Consider the following 24,073-nt stretch of genomic DNA (forward strand, 5'->3'; position numbering starts at 1 on the left):
CTGGTACACTTGACGTTCGTCAGAAGCAACGTGCTGTCATAGAATTCCTGTGCTGTGAAAACGAGACAGTGGGAAACATCCACAAGAGGTTGAAAATTGTGTATGGAGATGCTGCTGTCGATTGCAGCACAGTTAGTCGGTGGGCAAGCAGGTTACGTGATGAAAGCGGGCACGGCAATATTGAGGATTGTCCTCGCAGCGGCAGGCCTCGTACTGCACACACTCCAGACAATGTGTAAAGAGTTAACGAACTGGTGACTGCTGACAGACGCATCACAGTAAACGAATTGTCACGCTACGTTGGGATAGGGGAAGGAAGTGTTGGCAGAATACTAAAAGTGTTGCCGTTAAAAAAGGTTTGTGCCAGGTGGGTTCACAGAACGTTGATAGTGGCTCACAAAGAAACAAGAAAAACGGTATGCAGCGAACTCTTGGAACAGTACGAGAATGGTAGAGATGAATTTCTTGGAAGAATAGTGACAGGTGATGAAACATGGCTCCATCATTTTTCACCAGAGACAAAGAGGCAATCAATGGAGTGTCATCATGCAAATTCACCCAAGAAAAAAAGGATGCTTTTTGCAGTGCTTCTCCTGGGCTTGTGACCGTATCGGTTGGGCCCTAGACGACTGGAAAAACGTGGCCTGGTTAGATGAGTCCCAATTTCAGTTGGTAAGAGCTGATAGTAGGGTTAAAGTGTGGCGCAGACCCCACGAAGCCATGGACCCAGGTTGTCGAGAAGGCGGTATGCAGGCTAGTGGCGGCCCCATAATGGTGTGGGCTGTGTTTACGTGGATATTCGGCAACTTTGAGAGCATTTGCAGTCATTCATGTTCCAGAACAACAATGGAATTTTTGTTGATGACAATTTGCCATGTCACCGGGCCACAGTTGTTCGTGAATGCTTGGAAAAAGATTCTGGACAATTCGAGCGATTGATTTGGCCACCCAGATCGTGCGACACGAATCCCATCGAACATTTACAGGATATAATCGAGAGGTCATTTCGTGCGGAAAATCCTGCACCGGCAACATTTTCCCAGTTACGGAAGGTTATAGAGGCAGCATGGCTCAGTATTTCTGCAGGGGATTTCCAACTACTTGTTGAATCCACGCCACGTCGAGTTGCTGCAATACTCCGGGCGAAAAGGAATCCTACACGATATTAGGAGGTATCCCATGACTATTGTCACCTCAGCGTAGATTCTGGTAGTTGAGGTCCCCGTTGTCTTCTGGAGTTTGCTGCACGTGAGAGCCTAATAGAGATGTGCAGGGAAACGTGCATGTCTCAACCTTACTCGAGTTATTGATGTCACGAAAGCTTCTTTTGGGCCGGCCGGTGTGGCCGAGCGGTTCTAGGCGCTTCAGTCCGGAACCGCGCAGCTGCTACGGTCGCAGGTTCGAATCCTGCCTCAGGCATGGATGTGTGTGATGTCCTTAGGTTAGTTAGGCTTAAGTAGTTCTAAGTCTAGGGGACTGATGACCTTGGATGTTAAGTCCCATAGTGCTTAGAGCCATCTGAACCATTTTGAGCTTGTTTTGCTTAGCACTGTTTTGGTATCGTGCGCTGGACTGAAGCGAACGTAAACTCCTTCCCTCGCTGCGATATCTGTCATCGTTGGGATGTCACCTTAATTTGACACGCATGCGCGATGCTGGCCGTGTAGCGTTTTTATGAGCTGCAGCACGAGCGCAAGTGTCGGGGACTGAGGGGGTGTGGTGCTGTGCAGTGCGCATGCGGCTGCGGCCGAGCTGTAATGAAGGCAGGCCGGCTGGCGTTGCTATATTTACCCGCGCCACAGTCTCTCTGCGCCGTGGGCCAGCAGCCCGCAGCGCGCGCCACAATCGACGCACCGCAGCCACCGCTGATACCTGCCTCCGGAGCCAGTATGCTGTCCTAACATCGGACACGCCTATTTAGCTATTAGCAAGTTCGCTTCGAATGGCTTGCGACTGACAGCCACCGTTCCCGCGAGAGGAAGTGAGCCTTTTCTTTTGTTTGACCTTTGACATTGACCATTTAGCCACAAAAGTGAGTAACTACAGATTTGGTATACAATACCATACATACAGCATAAACATTACAAATTACATTAATTCCAGTTACATTCCGTGATACACTTTGTACATACACAGACTCAACAACACAGTCCATACAATGAGGCGACAAAACTCATGGGATACACCTAATATCGTGTTGTACCACCTTTTCCCCAGCGTAGTGCATCGAAGTGACATGGACTCAAAAAGTCGTTGGAAATCCACTGCAGAAATGCGGAGCCACACTGCACCTATAGCCGTCCATAAATGCGAAAGTGTCGCTAGTGCAGGATTTTGGTCACGAATTGACCTCTCAATTATCTCCCATGAATGTTCAGTGGGATTCATGTCGTGTAATCTAGGTGGACAAAGTACTCACTTGAACCATCCACAATGTTCTGACACGTTGCATTGTCATCCATAAAAATTCCATTGCTGTCTGGGAACAAGAAGTCCACCATGAATGGCTGCAAACGTTTCCAAATATATGAATGCATGGTGTCCGCCCCGATAGCTGAGTGGTCAGCGTCACGGATTGCCGCCCTACGGGCCCGGGTTCGATTCGCGGCTGGGTCGGAGATTTTTCTCCGCTCAGGGACTGCGTGTTGTGTTGTCTTCATCCTCATTTCATCCACATCCGGCGCGCAGGTCGCCCAATGTGGCGTCGACTGCAACAAGACCTGCACCAAGGCGGCCGGGCCTGCCCCGCAAGGGGCCACCCGGCCAATGACGCCGAACGCTCTCTTCCAATGCATGGTGTCCGAAAGAACAGAAACCACGCATTAATATAATCGATTCGCCTCGATGGGCAATGAATCCACAACTTTCACAGTATCGTTCGGCCTTCAGCTGGAATCTGAAGTTGGTTAGCACTTGTGAATCGGCCAAGGAGCATGCCAGAATAGTGTGTGCAGTTGCGATGAACGCTGTGTTGGGTTGGCGCAGTAGTTAACGTAACTGTCCAGTGAGCAGGAGATCCAGGGTTCGAGTCGTGGTCCGGTACGCATTTTTCGCTCGTCGCCGCTGATTCCGCATACGGTCTCGATACAGCTGATATCATCAGCTCCTTCCCTTTCTTTTCTCCCCCTCCACCTTCTATTCACATAAAACGTCTCTAAGTAGCTGAACAGAGCCATTTCCAATCAATGATCGGTTCATTTGACCAGAGGACTCAGTCCATTCCATGGAAACACAGGCCACACCATTATGGAGCCGCCACCAGCTTGCACCGTGCCTTGTTGATAAGTTGGTGTCCATGGCTTCGTGGGGTCTACGCCACAATCGAACGCTATCATTAGTTCTTACCAACTGAAATCGGGACTCATCAGATCAGGCCATTGGAGGATCCAACCGATATGGTCACGCGCCCAGGAGACGCGCGGCAGGCGATGTCGGCCTGACAGCGAAGGCACTCGTGTTGGTCGTCTGCTGCCATAGTCTATGTACGTCAGATTTCACCGCACTGTCGTAACGGATACGTTCGCCGTACGTCCCACACTGATTTCTGCCGTTATTTCATGTAGTGCTACTCGTCTGTTAGCATTGGCAACTCTATGCAAAATCCGCCGCTCTTGGTCGGTGAAGCCCGTCGACCACTGCGTTGTGCGAGACGAGAGGCAATGCCTGAAATTTGCTATCCTCGGTACTCTCTTGACACTGTAGATCTCGGAATAACGAATTCTCTAACGACTTCCGAAACGGAATGCCACGTGCGTCTAGCCCCAATTACCATTCGGCATTCAAAGTCTGTTAATTCACATTGTGCAGCAATTATCACGTCGGACACCTTTTCATATGAATCACCTGAGTATGAATGTACTGCCCTTTTACACTTTGTATACGCCATACTACCGCTAAGTGCATATCGCTATCCAATGATTTTTGTCGCCTCAATGTACGAGGGTCACTCCAAAAGAAATGCACACTATTTTTGTAAAAATATAGTTTTCATTCTGGATGTGTGACTGTTTTACAGTGTGTAGATACATCCTTCCCGCTTGTTTTCAAACTTAATTCAACCTGTTCCCGTGAGTGGCGCCTTCACAGCATGTCTTCAAGATGATTGCTGCACTTGACTTTCGTCAGAAGCAACGTGCTGTCTTAGGATTCCTGTGCTGTGAAAACGAGACAGTGGGAAACATCCACAAGAGGTTGAAAAATGTGTATGGAGATGCTGCTGTCGTTCGCAGTACAGTTAGTAGGTGGGCAAGCAGGTTACGTGATGAAAGCGGGCACGGCAATATTGAGGATTGTCCTCGCAGCGGCAGGCCTCGTACTGCACACACTCCAGACAATGTGTAGAGAGTTAACGAACTGGTGACTGCTGACAGGCGTATCACAGTAAACGTCACGCTGTGTTGGGAACGGGAAAGGAAGTGTTTGCAGAATACTGAAAGTGTTGGCGTTAAAAAAGGGTTTGTGCCAGGTGGGTTCACATAACGTTGACAGTGGCTCACAAAGAAACAAGAAAAACGGTATGCAGCGAACTTTTGGAACAGTACGAGAATGGTAGAGATGAATTTCTTGGAAGAATTGTGACGGGTGATGAAACATGGCTCCATCATTTTTCACCAGAGACAAAGAGGCAATCAATGGAGTGTCATCATGCAAATTCACCCAAGAAAAAAAAAGTTCAAAACCACACCTTATGCTGGAAAAGTTATGGGCACACTGTTTTTCGATTCTGAAGACTCTTGCTTGTGGACATCATGCCAAGTGGAACCACCATAAATTCTGATGCATATGTGATGACACTGAAGAAACGTCAAGCTCGACTGAGTCGTGTTCGACCACATTGGGAAAAGAAGGATGTTTTGCTCTTGCACGACAATGCACGGCCACATGTCAGTCAAAAAACCATGGTAGCGATCACAAAACTCGTATGGACAACACTGAAACACCCGCCTTACAGTCCTGACCTCACTCCATGTGACTATCACCTCTTTGGGAAACTGAAAGACTCTCTTCGTGGAACAAGGTTTGAAGATGATGACTCCCTTGTGCACGCTGCCAAACAGTGGCTCCAACAGGTTGGTCCAGAATTTTATCGTGCGGGTATACAGGAGCTGGTTCCAAGATGGCCTAAGGCAGTTGAGAGGGATGGAAATTATGTGGAGAAATGAAAATATTGTTCCTAAAGGTGTATCTACACACTGTAAAACTTTCAAACATGTAGAATAAAAGATGGATTTAAAATAAAATAGTGTGCGTTTCTTTTGGAGTGACCGTCGTATATCACAACTTCTCACGCTGGATCCGTTGTGTCTGACATAACTGGATATCCGGTTCTTGCAGAAACGGGGCATTACCTACGTAGTCAGTTGTGGACTGCTGCCGAAACAGGTCCGTCGCAACTGTAGGATGGGGAATTCCTGCTTCGATCAAGGCCTTGAGAAACTTTCAGGGCTTTAAGAAACTTGCAAGCGTTGTGTGTCATAGCGTGAACAACCTAGTATCACGTGGTTGAGGTTTGCGATCTCAGTTGCGTGTACTTCGCAAGACGGAGAAGGCTGAACCGTCATCCTATACAGATGTACAGGATAACAGCCGTGACCTAGGTGGATGGGTTTCTAGTAGTGGTATGACGTCGAGATAGCTTGATTTGGGAGAATCAGGTGTTTGGCGGTATACTCGGCTGTATTGCGGCATAATGTGTTTCTTTGGATTGCTGTGCGATCTCCCACGTCTGTGACCAGACTTGATGGCCTTTGTTCTTTACGCCAGCAACACGACCTGTATGTGGAAGGCAAGTCTAGTAAGGTTGGCTGTCGGTCACATTTTGTTTCGCCAGGTGGTCTGTCAATTCGTTACATGAGATACCAGAGCATCCCTTCATCCATAATACATATACAAGTTTATGTTGATTTTCACACTGATAGATTAACTTAATTACATCGAGCACAAGGAGGTTGGTGTTGGAGCCCCACGGCGTTTTGCAGGTTTTTTAGTCCACTGACTAAATGATTTGCAGCATGTCGAAGGGCCTCCTCGATTGCAAATGGCATTGAAGATGGTGGCTTCTGTCGGAAGCTTGAACACAGCCCAAAATGGTGAATCCCCGAAGAAGTAAGCAAAGCCGGCGTGCTCTCTTGTTTTGAGCCATGTGCGTTATTGTAAAGCTGTTGGAAATGGACCACAGCTTGTTGGTGATTTATGCTGTATGAGTATTAGGCAATGGTCTAAGGCATGATACGTGCCTAACGTTTCATGTCCTATGCTGAGAACATCAGAGGTTATAATGAAATGGTTAGTGTTTTCAAATTTATACATGCACAGCAAGCAAAACTATTTACGAAACTTCCTGGAAGATTAAAACTGTGTGCCCGACCGAGACTCGAACTCGGGATCTTTGCCTTTCGCGGGCAAGTGCTCTACCAACTGAGCTACCGAAGCACGACTCACGCCCGGTACTCACAGCTTTACTACTGCCAGTACCCCGTCTATCTCATTCTGAAAACTATTTACACTTAAAAGCGCAACAGTCGAGTCGTAGCGCCACCAAACCGCTGCTGCCGTTTGCTTTATTTAATAACATGGCACACCTACCCCACGGCTTATCTTAGTAGACAGGCTGAAGAAAAGTGAACCTACGTTAGTGTATTTAGAGAAAGCTTTTTGACAATGTTGCAGGGATAAAATAAAGGGAGGAAAGGTTCTTTGCACATTTGTTTTTGGAAGGGGTCCGCCTTGAGCGAAACACAATTTTATCATTCCTTCTATTTCCGAAACATGTTTCACTAAATTTCTGCGTCATCAGTGGGCTTTTATTTTGTTTCTATTAATCTTAGATTACTGAACCCTTTTAAAATTTACGATTGCAATAGGACATAAAACTGGACATTTTGTACATTATTTGGTTTGCAACATACCATTGGACATCTAATAATTGTAAAAAACTACTACTTAATATGATTTCCTTTTAATAAAATGTAATTTAGTACACTTTACAATGGTTTAGTAGCAATATAACATTTTCCGCCTTTAGTGTTCTAGGGTTAAGCAGCAAAAATGCCATTTACTACTTGTACACATATAAATTTGAGTTTCTGAGATAGTATTTACAAATTTGAAAAACAAACTTTTGTACATATACCTTGTTACCACATGCTGTGGTTTTCCTGTTTTTTTATATTTTTTATCGCACTTGTTTTCTTTCACAGTTTATCATCTGTAACCATATGTAGAAAAGTAATGTACTTCGTAATTTTAGGATTGAGGGTATTATGGTTAGCCCTAACATTAATTAATTCTACGTGGAAGATTGTGTGTGTGAGTGAGTGTGTGTGTGTGTGTGTGTGTTTATGGTTTGTTGTTATCTAACAGTTCTTTGAGGACAGAGAGAGTTCCGTTGCAGAATTCTGTGTATTCATTTATTATTTTTTTTCCTTTGTCTATGGCTTTTAGTGCGAGTGTTTGGTAGTTTTCTTCAGTTATTAGTTTTTGTGAGGGGCCGTTGCTGAATTTGAGAATTTTCGTGTAGGTGTTGACGTCTGTTGGGATGCGTTTCATGTCCGTAAGGTGTTCAGCAAAAGGAGAATGACAGCTGTTACTTTTTAACGCTCTTCTGTGTTTTGTGTTTAAAGTTTCCGCTCGTCTGTCCCACATAAACTGATCTACAATTTGTGCACAAAAAAAGATTACATTTACAAGAGCTGAAGGACATGAAATGGAAACAGTAGCTGAGAAGGCAGCGCGGTAGGGTTGTAGCTTGTCCCTGATATAATTTAATCTGTAAACTGAGAAAGCAATAAAGAAAACCAAGGACAAATTTGGAAAGGAAATTTAAATCAGGGAGAAGAAACTAAAATGTCAGCAAAAATAGCACACAAGCTTAGTGTTTTCGACCAACGATGTTTGAGGCGAATTTTGAAGATTAGTTATCGCGACCACGTTTCAAATGATGAAAGACTGTGCGGAAGTGGTCAACACGCTGCACAAATCGTAGCCTAAAGAATACAGAAAAAATGGTTCAAATGGCTCTGAGCACTATGGGACTTAACATCTGAGGGTCATCAGTCCCCTAGACTTAGAAACTAAAAAACCTAACTAAGCTAAGGACATCACACACATCCAAGCCCGAGGCACGATTCGAACCTGCGACCGTAACAGCAGTGCGGTTCCAGGCTGAAGCGCCTAGAAAACAGAAGCTTGCGGGGCATTAAAGATGGAAGAATCCCCAACGCAGGACTGCTGCGGAAACCAAGGGATGGATACAGAAGTAGGTGTAACTTTAGCAAAGAATTTTCAGTGCGTGGATATGAACTGGGAAGAAGTCAATAACGTGCCAACTGATCGAGTTCGCTGGAGAAAAATTGCTGTCGAATATGCTCTTTCGCATTGTAAAAACTAAGTTAGTCTAAAGTAAGGACAACTTTGAGATTTGCTGATGACGTAATTCTTTCAGAGAAGATAATGACTTGAAAATAGCTTATAATATCAAGAAAACAAAACTAAAAGAAGGCTAATGGAATGAACTCGAATTAGGTTACGCTGAGGAAATCAGATTAGGAAATGGGACACTAACAGTAGTAGATGAGTTGTGGTATCTGCAAAATAGGCCCGCCCGCCCGGTTAGCCGTCCGACCTAACGCACGGCATTCCGGATTGGGAAGGAGCGCCTGGTCCCCGGCACGAATCCGCCCGGCGGACTTGTGTCGAGGTCCGGTGAGGCGGTTTTCCATCTGCCTCGGCGTATGTGGGCTGGTTCCCCTTATTCCGCCTAAGCTACACTATGTCGGCGATTGCTACGCAAACAAGTTCTCTACGTACGCGTACACCACCGTTACTCTACCACGCAAACATAGGGGCTACACTCGTCTCGTGTGAGACTTTCCCTGGGGGAGAGGAGGGGGGGGGGGCGTCCACCGGGGGCCGAACCGCATAATAACCCTGAAAGATTGGGGCAGTGGAGGGGTGAAATAGGTTGCGGTAGTCATCGTGGGGTTGTGGACCACTGCGGCTGCGGCGAGGACGGAGCCTCTCTAGGCCCCCGGCTAACATACAATACAATACACTCTGCAAAATAACTGATGATGGCCGAAGTAGAGAGTTTATAAAGTGGCGACTGACAATAGCAAGATAAGCGTTTCTGATAAAGAAAAATTTGTTAACACTGAATGTAAAATTAAATGTTAGGAAGTCAGTTCAGAAGGTACACAAAAAAAAGACGCACCACGCTGTAACTGTCCGAATGAGACAACAATCTGTAGCTGTGATGTACATGTACAGACATACAAATGATTACAATTTCACAAAAACTGGATGATTTATTCAAGAGAGAGAGTTTCGCAAACTGAGCAAGTCAATAGCGCATTGGATCACTTCTGGCCCTTATGCAAGCAGTGATTCGGCTTGGCATTGATTGGTAAGAGTTGCTGGATGTCCTCCTGAGGGATCTCGTGCCAAATTCTTTCCATTTGGCGCGTTAGATCGTAAAAATTCCGTGATGGTTGGAGGGCCCTGCCCATAATGTTCCAAACTTTCCCTACTGGATAGAGATCTTCGAACTTGCTGGCCGAGGTAGGGTTTGGCAATCACAAAACTCGTACCCTGGTGAAATGTAAGCACAGGATGGCTTGCCATGAAGGGCAACAAAACGGGGCGTAGACTATCGCCGACTTACCGATGTGCTGTAAGGGCGCCGCAGATGACAACCAAAGGAGTTCTGCTATGAATTGATACGGCACCCCAGACCATCACAGGGTGCGATCGAGCAGTACGGCGGGCGACACGTTGGTATCTCACTGCTGTCCGCGTCTGAGGAGTCTGCAGACATGTCTTAGCTAGTCATCGGGGCTCACCACTCAAGACAATTCTACTCCAGTCAATGAGATTCCAGACCCAATGTGTCCTACACCTCTGCAAACGGGCTTGTTGGTGCATAAAAGTCAATGGCAGACGGCGCAAGGGGCGCCGTAACCTCAGCCCCCTTTCTGTTCAAATGGCACTATGCGACTTAACTTCTTAGGTCATCAGTCGCCTAGAACTTAGAACTAATTAAACCTAACTAACCTAAGGACATCACACACATCCATGCCCGAGGCAGGATTCGAACCTGCAACCGTAGCGGTCGCTCGGCTCTAGACTGTAGCGCCTAGAACCGCACGGCCACTCCGCCCGGCCTCCTTTCTGTGATCCGCCTATTAACTGTCCTCGTTGTCACTGAAGCATCAGTCGCACGTCGGATCTATGAAAATGATGAGTGAGTGGCTCTCTCATGCCCGGTCTTGTCGTTCTCTCTAGGTCGACGGCTTCCTTCTTCACACTGTGTTCGGCCATGTTTCACCCATTCCTGCCAACATCGTCGAATAGTGGCATCGCCTCTATTCAAATGTCACGAGATTCGCTGATTACTCCAACCGGCTTCTTTGAGCAGAACTACACGTAGTCTCTTAAATGCTGAGATACGCTTATATGATTCACTCTCCTGTCTGAGAGGCGAGGCATAGTTACGATAAACTGAGCACACGGAATGAAGTTCGCAAAGACTTCATGTCCTGTGCTCACTGTTGACTATCCTTGCCAGCTGCGCGGTGAAATAGTGCTGCAGCGTCACACATTTGGCAGCCTTTTCGTTTTCCGTTAGTATCTGTACGAATATCAATTTGCACACTACTTCGTGTGCGTCGTTGGTTTCTTCTTCTTCTTTTTTGCCTTAGTATATCTTTTTACAGAAGTCATATGAGGAGGAGAAACGGGTCAGCTGAGAATACAAACTTTAGAAATGTTGTACTCTTGAAGAATGCTGAAGATTAGATGAGTAGCTTGAATAACAAATGAAGAGGTGCTGAAAACAACTGGGGAGAAAAATTCTTGGCGCAACCCGACTGAAAGAACGGTTTGGTTGATTAAACACAGCCTGAGGCAACACAGGATCGTCAACTAGGTTTTGGAAAAAACGACATTTTGTCTATGGAGTGCGTGATTGATTCTCTTGTAAAAATTTTTTTGTTTTAATTTATAGACACAATCACATGTTTATGACACAGTCATAACCGGTTCCGGCCATACAATGACAATCTTCAGATGCTTAAACAATACGAAAATAAATTTATATTAAAACCTAGAAAATAAGTGCAGTATTTAACCAAGCTAATTAGTAATCTTTATGCGAAATACATGTAGTTCATACCCAAAGGCGGCATACACTGAACAAAGGTTCATGCGTTGTCAAAGTAGCTATAAAATGTGAAACACCGGTCTTATGTAGATATAAAAATTTGTTAGATTTGTTCACCGTCTTTGCGCTAGATGCGCTCGTCCTCTATGAGATAGCCATAATTTTTCAAAAGCCTAAGGTATACAAATTTATTATTAATATTTAGGTCAAATGTACATAAAATTTAAGATTACAGAACAGATCGTTAAATCAGTAAAATAACATTTCAGAACGAGGAGAAAACATTGCTATAGATGAAAATAGTAGTAGCACTTGTAGAGTGTATTTCTGAGGCCCGATAGCGCTGTATTTCCGGCTATTGCCTGTTCATGCTGTTGTCCATTAGTATGGCAGGGACGACACGGGCAGGGTGACGAGTGTAGTGGTCTGCTGCAGGTGGCTGGCACGCTCCTCCGCCTTAGAGGTTGTTGTCTGCTGCGGCCCGCACTACGCAGTGCAATACTCGACCACCGGAAGGCTCGATCCTCAGCTGAAGCACGTATGTAGTAAAAACGATTCGCTCAGGTGAGCAAATCGTCGTAAATGTTGAAGTATGCGTCTGTTGCAAATTCATTCTGTTTATTGAGGAGTTTGTGAGGTTCTCTGCGTCTCGTAACATAAATCTCCAGTTGTTCTAAAATGTCTAATCGTTTACTTTTTATTACTTCATCTAGAATTTGAAGCTGTTCGTCGATGTTACCAATATTATGATCCTCCTGTTGCACATGTAAGCCTAGCGCTGTCTTATTACTGGGATACGTGTGTTCGTCAATTAGGTTTTGGATGGAAGTGTCGGTGTAAAAATTGTAGAGCGGGGCCAAGACTTGAACGTAATACGCAGGTTCAAACGGCTGTAGTTTGTCGCAGTTATACAGAGATGAAGAGACTTGCACAAGATATACTAGCGAGGAAAACTGCATCAAACCCTATTTTCGGAGTGAACATCAAAACAACAAGGCCTGCAACATGTTTAATTTCAGTCCTATTAATTTTTTTTCCTTCTGAGTTCTATGAATTGTCTGTATATATAACAGCGTAGTAATAACTGGGCCCTCATAAAACTACAGTGTCACAGATACGAATTTGGTTGCTCCCTGGTCCTAGTTCGTTATCTGCTATCGTCGATTTCTCGTATGTGTTGCTCAGAAAAGACGGACTGATGTTAGTCAAACTGTTGGTCTTAGTGCTCAAAAAAGCAAACTGCGCTAACTCTTCCGCAGTAAAAGCTCCATAACCCGTCAGCGCGACTTCGTGATCTTAGGCAGAGGCCTGATGACGTCACAACTCGGTCATTGCGCGATTACGTACAAGCAGTTCGGCTTACAGAGCTTGTTTAAATCAAAAAATACTGACTGTGTCTTTACAGTCTCTGATGATGTCTTCAGCATTGGGAGACAAAACGTTGGTAGCAAAAATGCCTCGCGGCATAATCCCACGGAACAGTAATTGCAAGGATGTGTAACACTGACCGTGTAACCCTGCAGAGTAGGACCACAACTTGTCACAGGTGCATATGTAAGATCCTTTCGAACACGGCCATTTCCTCATCCCTGTCTTATCCTGGGCTATGTTCCGTCTCTGGGACGAAAAGGGCATCCGGCCACCTTCCTACACTAACATTGCCAAATCAAGATTACATGCTGACTACGTGAAGATACGCGAGAAGGTCTGGAAAAGAAGAAGAAATACCAGCATGGTGTCTACTTTAGGGCCATGGCCGACTACATGTTCCGGCCTTGTCCTCGTATGTAAATGCCTATATATGTGAATTATGATATTTTTGTTATTCTTAAATTTTAATACTAAGACTTTTCCAACACTCTTGTAAAAGTATTCTACGGAAGAATAAAACAACAACTACTACTACTATTACTACTACTACTACTACTACTACTACTACTACTATTAAAAGACAAGAACGAGCGCACTCCAAGTCAACGACGTCGTTCTCGACGCTGGCTTTTGCTTTTATCATCCACTTTTTCGGATTCTACACTGGAGAAAACAAGTACCGGCCACTATTCAAGTTATTATTTTACAATCGGCATTCATGAAAGGATGCTTCCCTAATAGCTACTCAGCAGAGTGGACTCACTACAAACTAAACATTTCTGGACCATGTAACCATATTAAGGAAATAGTGAATTACATCATTATTTCTCGTGGAACTATGCATTCATTCCTAAGTAATGAGATCCTTTTGGACGGAAAACCGTTTTCTGGTGGAGAGAAGCGCCGATCGGCAATTACAAAATTAATGCAGACTGGGATACGGCGTCCCGTCTCAACGCAGTGGTTGTACAAGACGACACAGTTGCTCACTGGTGAAAGATTGGGAAAGGAAATCGGCCGCAAGGAAGGATGTTTAGGATGAACGCAGTTTGGGAGTAATATTCTGTTGGTGACAACTGAACACAAGTTCGGACCGGACAAAGAAATTTTCAATGGAACTTTTGCCTTAGGTGATTCAGGGAGGCCACGGAAAAGAATGTTTCAGAATGGTGTATTCTGTCACAGAGCTTCCCTCGCAAACGCTTTTAGCTTCTGGGTTCGTTATCTCCTTACTGGGAATGTCGGTGTAGCCCGGCAGAAGCACAATGAATTCTTCGTTACCTCGTTCACGGAGGGAAATGGTCGTTATCAGAAATGAGTCTAGCCGCTTTACCAAAGCACTACAGTATGCAATCGAATCCCAATGACAAGTGTCCGACTAAATGTCGGAACAGTAATCTCTCTCGAAAGAGTCACACGGAGTGGGCACACGTAGCACCACTGCTGGTGGTCCCCCGTGATGTTATTGGAAAAGAAAAGCAAATACGTAAGTAATTTAAAAGAGTTTTGGTCACAAGGATTCCGTTTCCAAAAGAAATGGAAGTCAAAGGATAAAAGAAATATCAGGGACGACGGCTATTATGGCGGAGAACCACAGCGAAGTGACTTTTACAAACGTCGGCCACGCCTTTACGGGGAGGAAGTCTTTATAAGTTTTCGACGCCCCGACCAACTTCGGAAATGAATACAACACTGGCTGCCTTCAATTGAATTTCCGTGCCTCTGTCGCGACACAGATGCCGTGATTAAGTTTCATAGATTAAAACGAGTGTTTCTGTCCTATGCAGTCTACCCTATTTATAACAGGATATACTGTGCGTTCCTGCGGTAACCCCGGCTTAGTCTGCGGAGAGATCTCGTCACGGCATTAAAAACAATCTGGAGATATTCTGAACACTGAGTAACCAAACGCATCAAACTCTAAGATACTATCGATAGAATATCCAGGATAAATCTGGAGAACTATCATGTACCTCGCACACAGCAACAGAAGAAAAAGTGCAAGTGTCGAAGTCATACAAAACATGACTCTGAATGATAAATGTAAAAATGGTTCAAATGACTCTGAGCACTATGGGACTAGAACTTAGAACTACTTAAACCTAACTAACCTAAGGACATCACACACATCCATGCCCGAGGCAGGATTCGAACCTGCGACCGTAGCGGTCGCGCGGTTCCAGACTGTAGCGCCTAGAACCGCTCGGCCACCTCGGCCAACTGATGAATGTACCGTGGCAAATTTGACCGAGCATATTGTAACTAACGCAGGCCTACATAATAAAGCAAATAAAACTGGAGAATGTCTTTGATACAAAGACAGCAGATCCTCATGACACACACACACACACACACACACACACACACACACACACACGCAGCCACAACGCAATACACAGCAAATCAGTAGACAGTAAGCAACAAGTGGCACATAATGACATAGAACAACAAAGTCACACATGGGAGGGAGATGGGGGGAGGCGGGGGGGGGGGGGGGTGAGGATAACAGAGACAGGGACTCAATATACGAGTAGCACACCGACGTAGCAACACAACACAGGACAAACTTGGAAGACAAACAACCAACGCTGGTCAATATAACCAATTTGGTATCAACTAATTAATTTAGAATTGCTTTATATGTGGGCTTTCAGAATCAGAGATACAAAATACCTCAAAGCATGAATAACTAAGAGCTCCCACTCAATGTTTTCTGATCACCTAATAGCCACCCAACCAGTAACCTCACCGCCGATTCCTTCAATAATCGAACACAGGAGTATAGACTGGGTAATTTGCTACGTTTTCAGGAAAACTATTTTTTCACACATCTCACTGCTTATGACGTCATATCTTCTGAACTATGTGTTGTACATTAACTCATTTGTTGCAAGTAGAGTTTGTGGTAAAGAAGTAATAAATTCAAATGTCATGGTGAAGTTTTACTGTATTGACAGCGAAAATGCAGTAAGCGATAAACTTTTCTCCTCTCATTATATTGAGGGCGGTGACACGAATAAAAAGTTTTTAAAATCTTTCCAATTCTGTGTAAAGCTTGTTAGAAGTGATAAAGTGGTCTCAGTTTTCATATACTGGATGAATATAGTTTTGGTAATATGCGCGCCGTGAGTAACAGTGCCTCAAGACATACACACAGTTTCTGTCTAACTTAAATACTTGACTTATTGTCTTAAACATTTACCGTAAGAAAGAATACACCTTTTCATAGGTAGACTGCGACAGCATTTTTAATTTTTAAATTTTGTATAAAGTTAAGAAAACCAAACTTTTGTGCCCCTGGAAGCCTTAATATAGAGAACCAGCCAATGGCATTGGTGACCATTTTAGCTGTTTAGTGATATAGACTGAAGAGCCAAAGAAAATGGTACACCTGCCTAATATCGAGTAGAGCCCTCGCAAGCACTTAGAAGTGCCCCAGCACAACGTGGCATGGACTCGACTAATGGCTGAAGAAGTGCTCGAGGGAACTGACACCATGAATCCTGCAGGACGATCTATAAATCCGTAAGAGCACGAAGGGGTGGAGATCTCTTCTGAATAGCATGTTGCAAGGCATCCCAGATATGCTCAATAATGTTCATGTCTGGGGAGTTTGGTGGCCAGCGGAAGTGTTTAAACTCAAAAGAGTGTTCCTGGAGCCGCTCTGTAGCAATTCTGGGGTGACGCATTGTCCCGCTGGAATTGCCCACGGTGTCGCATTGCCTTGCTGGAAATGGCCAAGTCCGTTGGAATGCACAATGGACATCAATGAATACAGGTGACCAGATAGGATGCTTACGTACGTGTCAATCGCTCCAACTGCACACGCTCCACACCATTACAGAGCCTCCACCAGCTTCAACAGTTCCCTGCTGACAGGCAGGGTCCATGGATTTACGAGGTTGTCTCCATACGAGTACACGTCGATCCGCTCGATACAATTTGAAAGGAGACTCGGCCGACCTGGCAACATGTTTCCAGTCTTCAACAGCCTAATGTCGGTGTTGACGTGTGCAGGCGAGGCGAAAAGCTTTTTGTCGTGCAGTCATCAAGGGTACGCGAGTGGGCCTTCGGCTCAGAAAGCCCATATTGATGATGTTTCGTTATATGGTTCACACGCTGACACTTGTGGATGGCCCACCATTGAAATCTGCGGCAATTTGCAGAAGGGCTGCACTCCTGTCACGTTGAACGATTCTCTTCAGTCTCGTTGGTCCCGTTCTTGCAATATCTTTTTCCAGCAGCAGTGATGTCGGAGATCTAATGCTTTATCAGATTCCTGGTATTCACGGTTGGTCGTACGGGAAAATCCCCACTTCATCGCTACCTCGGAGATGCTGTGTCCCATCGTTCGTGCGCCGACTATAACACTACGTTCAAATTCACTTAAATCTTGATAAGCTATCATTGCAGCATCAGTAACCGATCTAAAACTGCACCAGACACTTATTGCCTTATATAGGCGTTGCCGACCGCAGCGCCGTGTTCTGCCTGTTTACATATCTCTGTATTTGAATACGCATGCCCATACCAGTATCTTTGGCGCTTAAGTGTAAATTAGCGATTCTGAAATTGTGGGGCTCGTCTCCGAAAGGGGGGGGGGAGGCACGAGCTTATTGAAAGAAAAAAAAATCAAATTCAAAAACTGAAAGAAAAGCAAAGCAATACTTTCTGTCACAGTAAAATTTAAATTCACATTTACACTTGCATATCCACTTATAAATAGGACTGTATCAGTAGTGGACAACACATTTAATAATTATCTTTTCAATAATAAACTGAAAAGACGTTTTGTAATTATTAGTGACTCCCTTCGTCCTGGTTCGCAAGGCAAATCTTTTGGAAAGAAGGTTTAATATTACAAATCGACACTCTGGGTCCTTTTTATATGTTTAGCTGAGGTCTATATTTTGTTTCCAAAGCAGGCAACGCACAAAATCCGTTTTCGCGAAGGCTGGATGTCGAAAACGGTAACAGTACACGGAATTCTCTTGTTTTCAGCGCAGAAAACTTATTTAATAGTAAATTGTCTTTTGATTTCGCCACTTGCCGCAAGGACTACTACTTCGGACAACTTCGGGAGCATTTTCGCGCGCTGCAGAGAGCCATCGATTCTAGTTTAGTCAATGTGGCTGATCTGTGTTGTGAAATAGCAATAGATTTCCTTATTCTTGGTAACTGCAAACGTTTGTAACTTTTTAGCTTTAGCGTCGAAATAAAAGGCTGTACATATATATGGTGTCTCTTCTAAGAGTCGGCGGATATTTGCAATTTCGATTTTGCAATGTGTAGCTGGAGTCAGCCCAAACAAATCCTGCTCATCACGTCTTCCGTGGGACGCCCAGTGACGAGCGAAAGCGTCGGTTTGGTTCCCGCTACAAACAAAATGATTTTTAAAGCAGAGTTTTACGTGCCCATTCAATAGAGCAGTCCCAAATTAGTGCGATATTCGTTTTATCTACATGTATTAACAGGCTGCTGCATTGCTCTTTATTCGCGCAAATTCCAGCGGCACGCCAGATACAATTAGTGTCAGTTGTTCTCACGGCGTAGTTGGTACTGCACGAGACTGCTCAGCCTTTGGCTCGGTTCAATTCTTACTACCATCCCGCGTCCAGTTTTTGTATCACTCTCTAGTTCAGTTTAAGGAAACCAAACGAATAACTCTTTCGGCGACACTTTATCTGGCGGACCGACTGAATTTGACGCGCGCAACCGCGTGATGGGCTAACTTCAACACTAACTGGCGTGGCTCTGAGCACTATGGGACTTACCTACTTAGGTCATCAGTCCCCTAGAACTTAGAACTACTTAAATCTAACTAACCTAAGGACATCACACATCCATGCCCGAGGCAGGATTCGAACCTGCGACCGTAGCGGTCTCGCGGTTCCAGACTGTAGCGCCTAGAACCGCACGGCCACTCCGGCCGGCCAACACTAATTAACAAGGAAATGGCGCAACGTATCGAACTTGTTTTGTTGACAATCATTTCTCAGCAACCCAGCTTGCAACACCCCTACTAGCTTTTCGGACTGTTTCTAACCATGTCTTTCGTAAAAGTAAATAGTTTTAAGCCAAATTAATATAACCTTCACACTGAAGACGGCATAGAACGTGCAGAAATGTGTTGGGGTAAAACGTAGCTAATCAAACGACGCCTTCTATATAAATTTCTCTTCAATAGTACGATTCGTGTTCATAAATCAGAGATTAAAAAGTAGAGTGACAGAATTGTAAACCTGAACAAGTCTACGTTTGCTGAGGCCTATACTGTATAGGTAAAAGAAAGGTTTTACAATAAGATACATTGGTCAATTTGATTTCAATACTTGTTAGTCAAGACTGTCGAGACTTATCCTGTTAAGCATAGTGATGGCCACAGCGACTTAGCAAGTTGATTTATAGCAGCACGGAGTGTACCAGTAAATTACAACATCTGTTATCTTTTCAAAGCAGGAAAGGGTGCAAAGACGGGATTAAAGGAGTGGGGGAATTAAGTAAATAATAGCAGCCGCTAGAATCTGTGCGCCAGTGGACGATTATAAGGTGAAGATGGATGGCTGATGTAAGTAGATATATCGACTGAAGTCGGATGAGCTTCGTTGGTATTGAAATCTTCCTCGGCGCAGCAAACCTTAGCTAGCAGACTACACTGTTCAGTGCGTTTACATAGTCGTACCCGAAAGCAGACTAGCAAATTAAAAGCTGCATATGAAATTATGTATGCCTATGTATATATGATATGTATGTCTACTGATGCGCCAAAAAAACTGGTATAGGCATGCGTATTCAAATACAGAGAATACGGCGCTGTGAGCGGCAACGCCTATATAAGACAACAAGTATCTGACGCAGTTGTTAGATCGGTTACTGCTGCTACAATCCATCAATAAGTGTCAAGAGTGCGAACCATTCAACGAAACATCATCGATATGGGCTTTCGGAGGCGAAGGCCCACTCGTGTACCCTTGATGACTACACGACAAAAACCTTTTAGCCTTGCCTGGACACGTCAACACTGACATTGGACTGTTGATGACTGGAAACATGTTGCCTGCTCGAACGAGTCTTGTTTTAGAAAGTATCGAGCGCATCGACGTGCACGGGTATGGAGACAACCTCATGAATCCATGGATCTTGCGTGTCATCAAGGGACTACTGAAGCTGGTGGAGGGCCTGTAATGGTGTGCGGCGTGTACAGCTGGCGTGATATGGGACCTCTGATATGTCTAGATACGACTCTGACAGGTGACACGTACGTAAGCATCCTGTCTGATCACCTGCGTCCATTCATGTCCATTGTGCATTCCGACGGACATGGGCAATTCCAGCAGGACAATGAGTCACCTCGCACGTCGAGAACTGCAACAGAGTGGCTCTCGCAACACTCTTCTGAATTTAATCACTTCTGCTGGCCACCAAAGTCCCCAGACATGAACATTATTGAGCTTATCTGGGATGCCTTGCAACGTGCTGTTCAGAAGAGTTTTCCAGCCCCTCGTACTCTTGCAGATTTATGGACAGCCCTGCAGGGTTCATGGTGTCAATTCATTCCCGCACTACTTCAGACATTAGTCGATGCCACGTCTGTTGTGGCATTTCCGCGTACTCACTGGGCCCTACGCGATATTTGGCAGTTGTGCAAGTTTCTTTGGCTCTTCAGTGTATGTAATCGGCTTCCAGAGGCAAGAAAAATTTGATTTTCAATATTTCGCGTAATTATTCACCGAATTTAGAATTTTGTCATAATACTCATTAAGAGCTATAATCTTGCGTTAAAAGTGTAACGGTATAAGACAAGTATTACAGTTAGAAACAGTGTGTTTGTCTTTAGGCAACGTATCTGACGGCGCGTTCATGCGAAAATTCGTCTCAGTCAGTCGAATGAAACTGAGTAAATTGGAATGCATTTTATAATAAACATTTCCTTCTACTTTTAAAAGAAGACAATATTGATGAACTGCCTCGACCTCTCTTCATAGTAAGTCCTCTTAATACACGTACCCACTACAACTCAATTATTATACCGATACGGGACTGTGATTGTTAGGTCGCCTTCGATTTTTAGCCGTCTGCCTCCTGGCCATCTCCCCTCAACGCAGTGTTGCCAGTTTAGCTGTTTTCCAGCTACATCTAGTTTTCTGAAAGGCCATCTGGTTGAAAATTTAAGATCTGGTTGCTAGTGCGAAATTTAGTCTTTTAAAAAAATTATCTGGTTGAATTCTAGTTTTTTTTTAAATACTATATTCTTCGAAAAACTTATTTTATTCCTTCCTAAATTTTAGTGTTGCATTTCAGTATCTTCAACTTGCTCTTAACAGATCGCAGGAAAAAATTAACTTTCCTGCAACTGGTTATACTGTAAACTCCGTTAAGAAACATAATCTTAATTGTCACTGGTACTCCACAAAAAGGTGGGAATTTAAGGAGATGGGATCTGGACAAACTGATTAAACCAGAGGTTGTACAGAGTTTCAGGGAGAGCATAAGGGAACAATTGTCACAAATGGGGGAAAGAAATACAGTAGAAGAAGAATGGGTAGCTCTTAGGCATGAAGTAGTGAAGGCACCAGAGGATCAAGTAGGTAAAAAGACGAGGGCTAGTAGAAATCCTTGGGTAACAGAAGAAATATTGAATTTAATTGATGAAAGGAGAAAATATAAAAATGCAGTAAATGAAGCAGACAAAAAGGAATACAAACGTCTCAAAAATGAGATCGACAGAAAGTGCAAAATAGCGAAGCAGGGATGGCTAGAGGACAAATGTAAGGATGTAGAGGCTTATCTCACTAGGGGTAAGATAGATGCTGCCTACAGGAAAATTAAAGAGACCTTTGGAGAAAAGAGAGCCACTTGTATGAATATCAAGAGCTCAGATGGAAACCCAGTTCTAAACAAAGAAGGGATGCAGAAAGGCGGAAGGAGTATATAGAGGGTCTATACAAGGCCGATGTACTTGAGGACAATATTATGGAAATGGAAGACGATGTAGATGAAGATGAAATGGGAGATATGATATTGCGTGAAGAGTTTGACAGAGCACTGAAAGACCAGAGTCGAAACAAGGCCCCGGGAGTAGACAACATTCCATTAGAACTACTGACGGCCTTGGGAGAGCCAGTCCTGACAAAACTCTACCATCTGGTGAGCAAGATGTATGAGACAGGCGAAATACCCTCAGACTTCAAGAAGAACATAATAATTCCAATCCCAAAGAAAGCAGGTGTTGACAGATGTGAAAATTACTGAACAATCAGTTTAACAAGCCACAGCTGCAAAGTACTAACGCGAATTATTTACAGACGAATGGAAAAACTAGTAGAAGCCAACCTTGGGGAACATCAGTTTGGATTCCGTAGAAATATTGGAACACGTGAGGCAATACTGACCTTACGACTTATCTTAGAAGAAAGATTAAGGAAAGGCAAACCTCCGTTTCTAGCTTTCGTAGACTTAGAGAAAGCTTTTGACAATGTTGACTGGAATACTCTCTTTCAAATTCTAAAGGTGGCAGGGGTAAAATACAGGGAGCGAAAGGCTACTTACAATTTGTACAGAAACCAGATGGCAGTTATAAGAGTCGAGGGACATGAAAGGGAAGCAGCGGTTGGGAAGGGAGTGAGACAGGGTTGTAGCCTGTCCCCGATGTTATTCAATCTGTATATTGAGCAAGCAGTAAAGGAAACAAAAGATAAATTCGGAGTAGGTATTAAAATCCATGGAGAAGAAGTAAAAACTTTGAGGTTTGCCGATGACATTGTAATTCTGTCAGAGACAGCAACGGATTTGGAAGAGCAGTTGAATTAAATGGACAGTGTCTTGAAAGGAGGATATAAGATGAACATCAACAAAAGCAAAACGAGGATAATGGAATGTAGTCGAATTAAGTCGGGTGATGCTGAGGGAATTAGATTAGGAAATGAGACACTTAAAGTAGTAAAGGAGTTTTGCTATTTGGGGAGCAAAATAACTGATGATGGTCGAAGTAGAGAGGATACAAAATGTAGACTGGCAATGGCAAGAAAAGCGGTTCTTAAGAAGACAAATTTGTTAACATCGAATATAGATTTAAGGGTCTGGAAGTCGTTTCTGAAAGTATTTGTATGGAGTGTAGCCATGTATGTAAGTGAAACATGGACGATAAATAGTTTGGACAAGAAGAGAATAGAAGCTTTCGAAATGTGGTGCTACAGGAGAATGCTGAAGATTAGATGGGTAGATCGCATAACTAATGAGGAGGTATTGAACAGAATTGGGGAGAAGAGGAGTATGTGGCACAACTTGACAAGAAGAAGGGACCGGTTGGTAGGACATGTTCTGAGGCATCAAGGGATCACAAATTTAGCATTGGAGGGCAGTGTGGAGGGTAAAAATCATAGAGGGAGACCAAGAGATGAATACACTAAGCAGATTCAGAAGGACGTAGGTTGCAGTAAGTACGGGGAGATGAAGAAGCTTGCACAGGATAGAGTAGCATGGAGAGCTGCATCAAACCAGTCTCAGGACTGAAGACCACAACAACAACAACTACTCCACAATTTAAATAACGAGTGCAAGAAGTACATAATTATGGAACTACTACACTTTTATTTTCTATTATTTAAAACTATAAGCGTAACATTCAAAATAGTGGAACAAAACGTTGAAGTATTTTAAAAGCTTGAAACAATGAAATGGGGATTTAACTAACTTCAATGATGCATGATGCGATTTTATATTTCCATTGTAATTATTGTATTTCCATTGTTTAGGACCGAGCATATGAACCAAACGCAAATTCGCAAATGCTGTTATTATTCTTCATATTATTCAGTTATTGTTGAGTTCGTGTTAGTAGTAGCCGTGCTTGCGCTTCTCGTCATAGTGATTGATTATAGTTCTATTGAAAAGGATGAAGTTACACCCCAATACACAAAAGTTTAGGGAAGAGTGGTTAAAAAAAATCCGAAATCAGTGGAATGGTCATTACAAGCTGTAGGAGATAACAGAAAGGCATTCCGTAAAGTGTGCCACTTAGGCTACTGTAAGAACTAGATTAGCGGATAAAGAAAATCACGCAGAAACGAAAAAACATAAATCTGCAATTTCTTTCTTTTCCTCCCGAAGGTAGGAAAAAATTATTTTCAAACCAGTGGAGGATTCCGTAGGACGTAACGAAGCTGAATGCTTGTCCTATTTTTGTCCGCGCAGTGTGCTATAATGTCGTGGGATCACTTGGCAGAAATGTGTAGAAACAGGTTCAAATATAATGTTATTGCAAGCCATATTAAGTTACATTGTACAAAGTGTAGTACTATTATCAAGGACGTTCTTGGCCCCTATTTTGCGAATGATCTGAGAACTGATGTTGATGATGTTATATGCAGTATTTTAATTGACGAATCAACTGATATCAATGCACTAAACTTCTAGCAATGGCTATAATTTATCGTAGTAACACATCTCACACGTTTGTGTCGACATTTCTTACAAAGTAGAACTTGAAAAACGGTATCCGCTATTAAAGAGGCGTTGAAAGAAGATAATTTAGATAAAGAAATT

This window comes from Schistocerca piceifrons, chromosome 2 (assembly GCF_021461385.2).
Source record: "Schistocerca piceifrons isolate TAMUIC-IGC-003096 chromosome 2, iqSchPice1.1, whole genome shotgun sequence".
NCBI classification, from domain to species: domain Eukaryota; kingdom Metazoa; phylum Arthropoda; class Insecta; order Orthoptera; family Acrididae; genus Schistocerca; species Schistocerca piceifrons.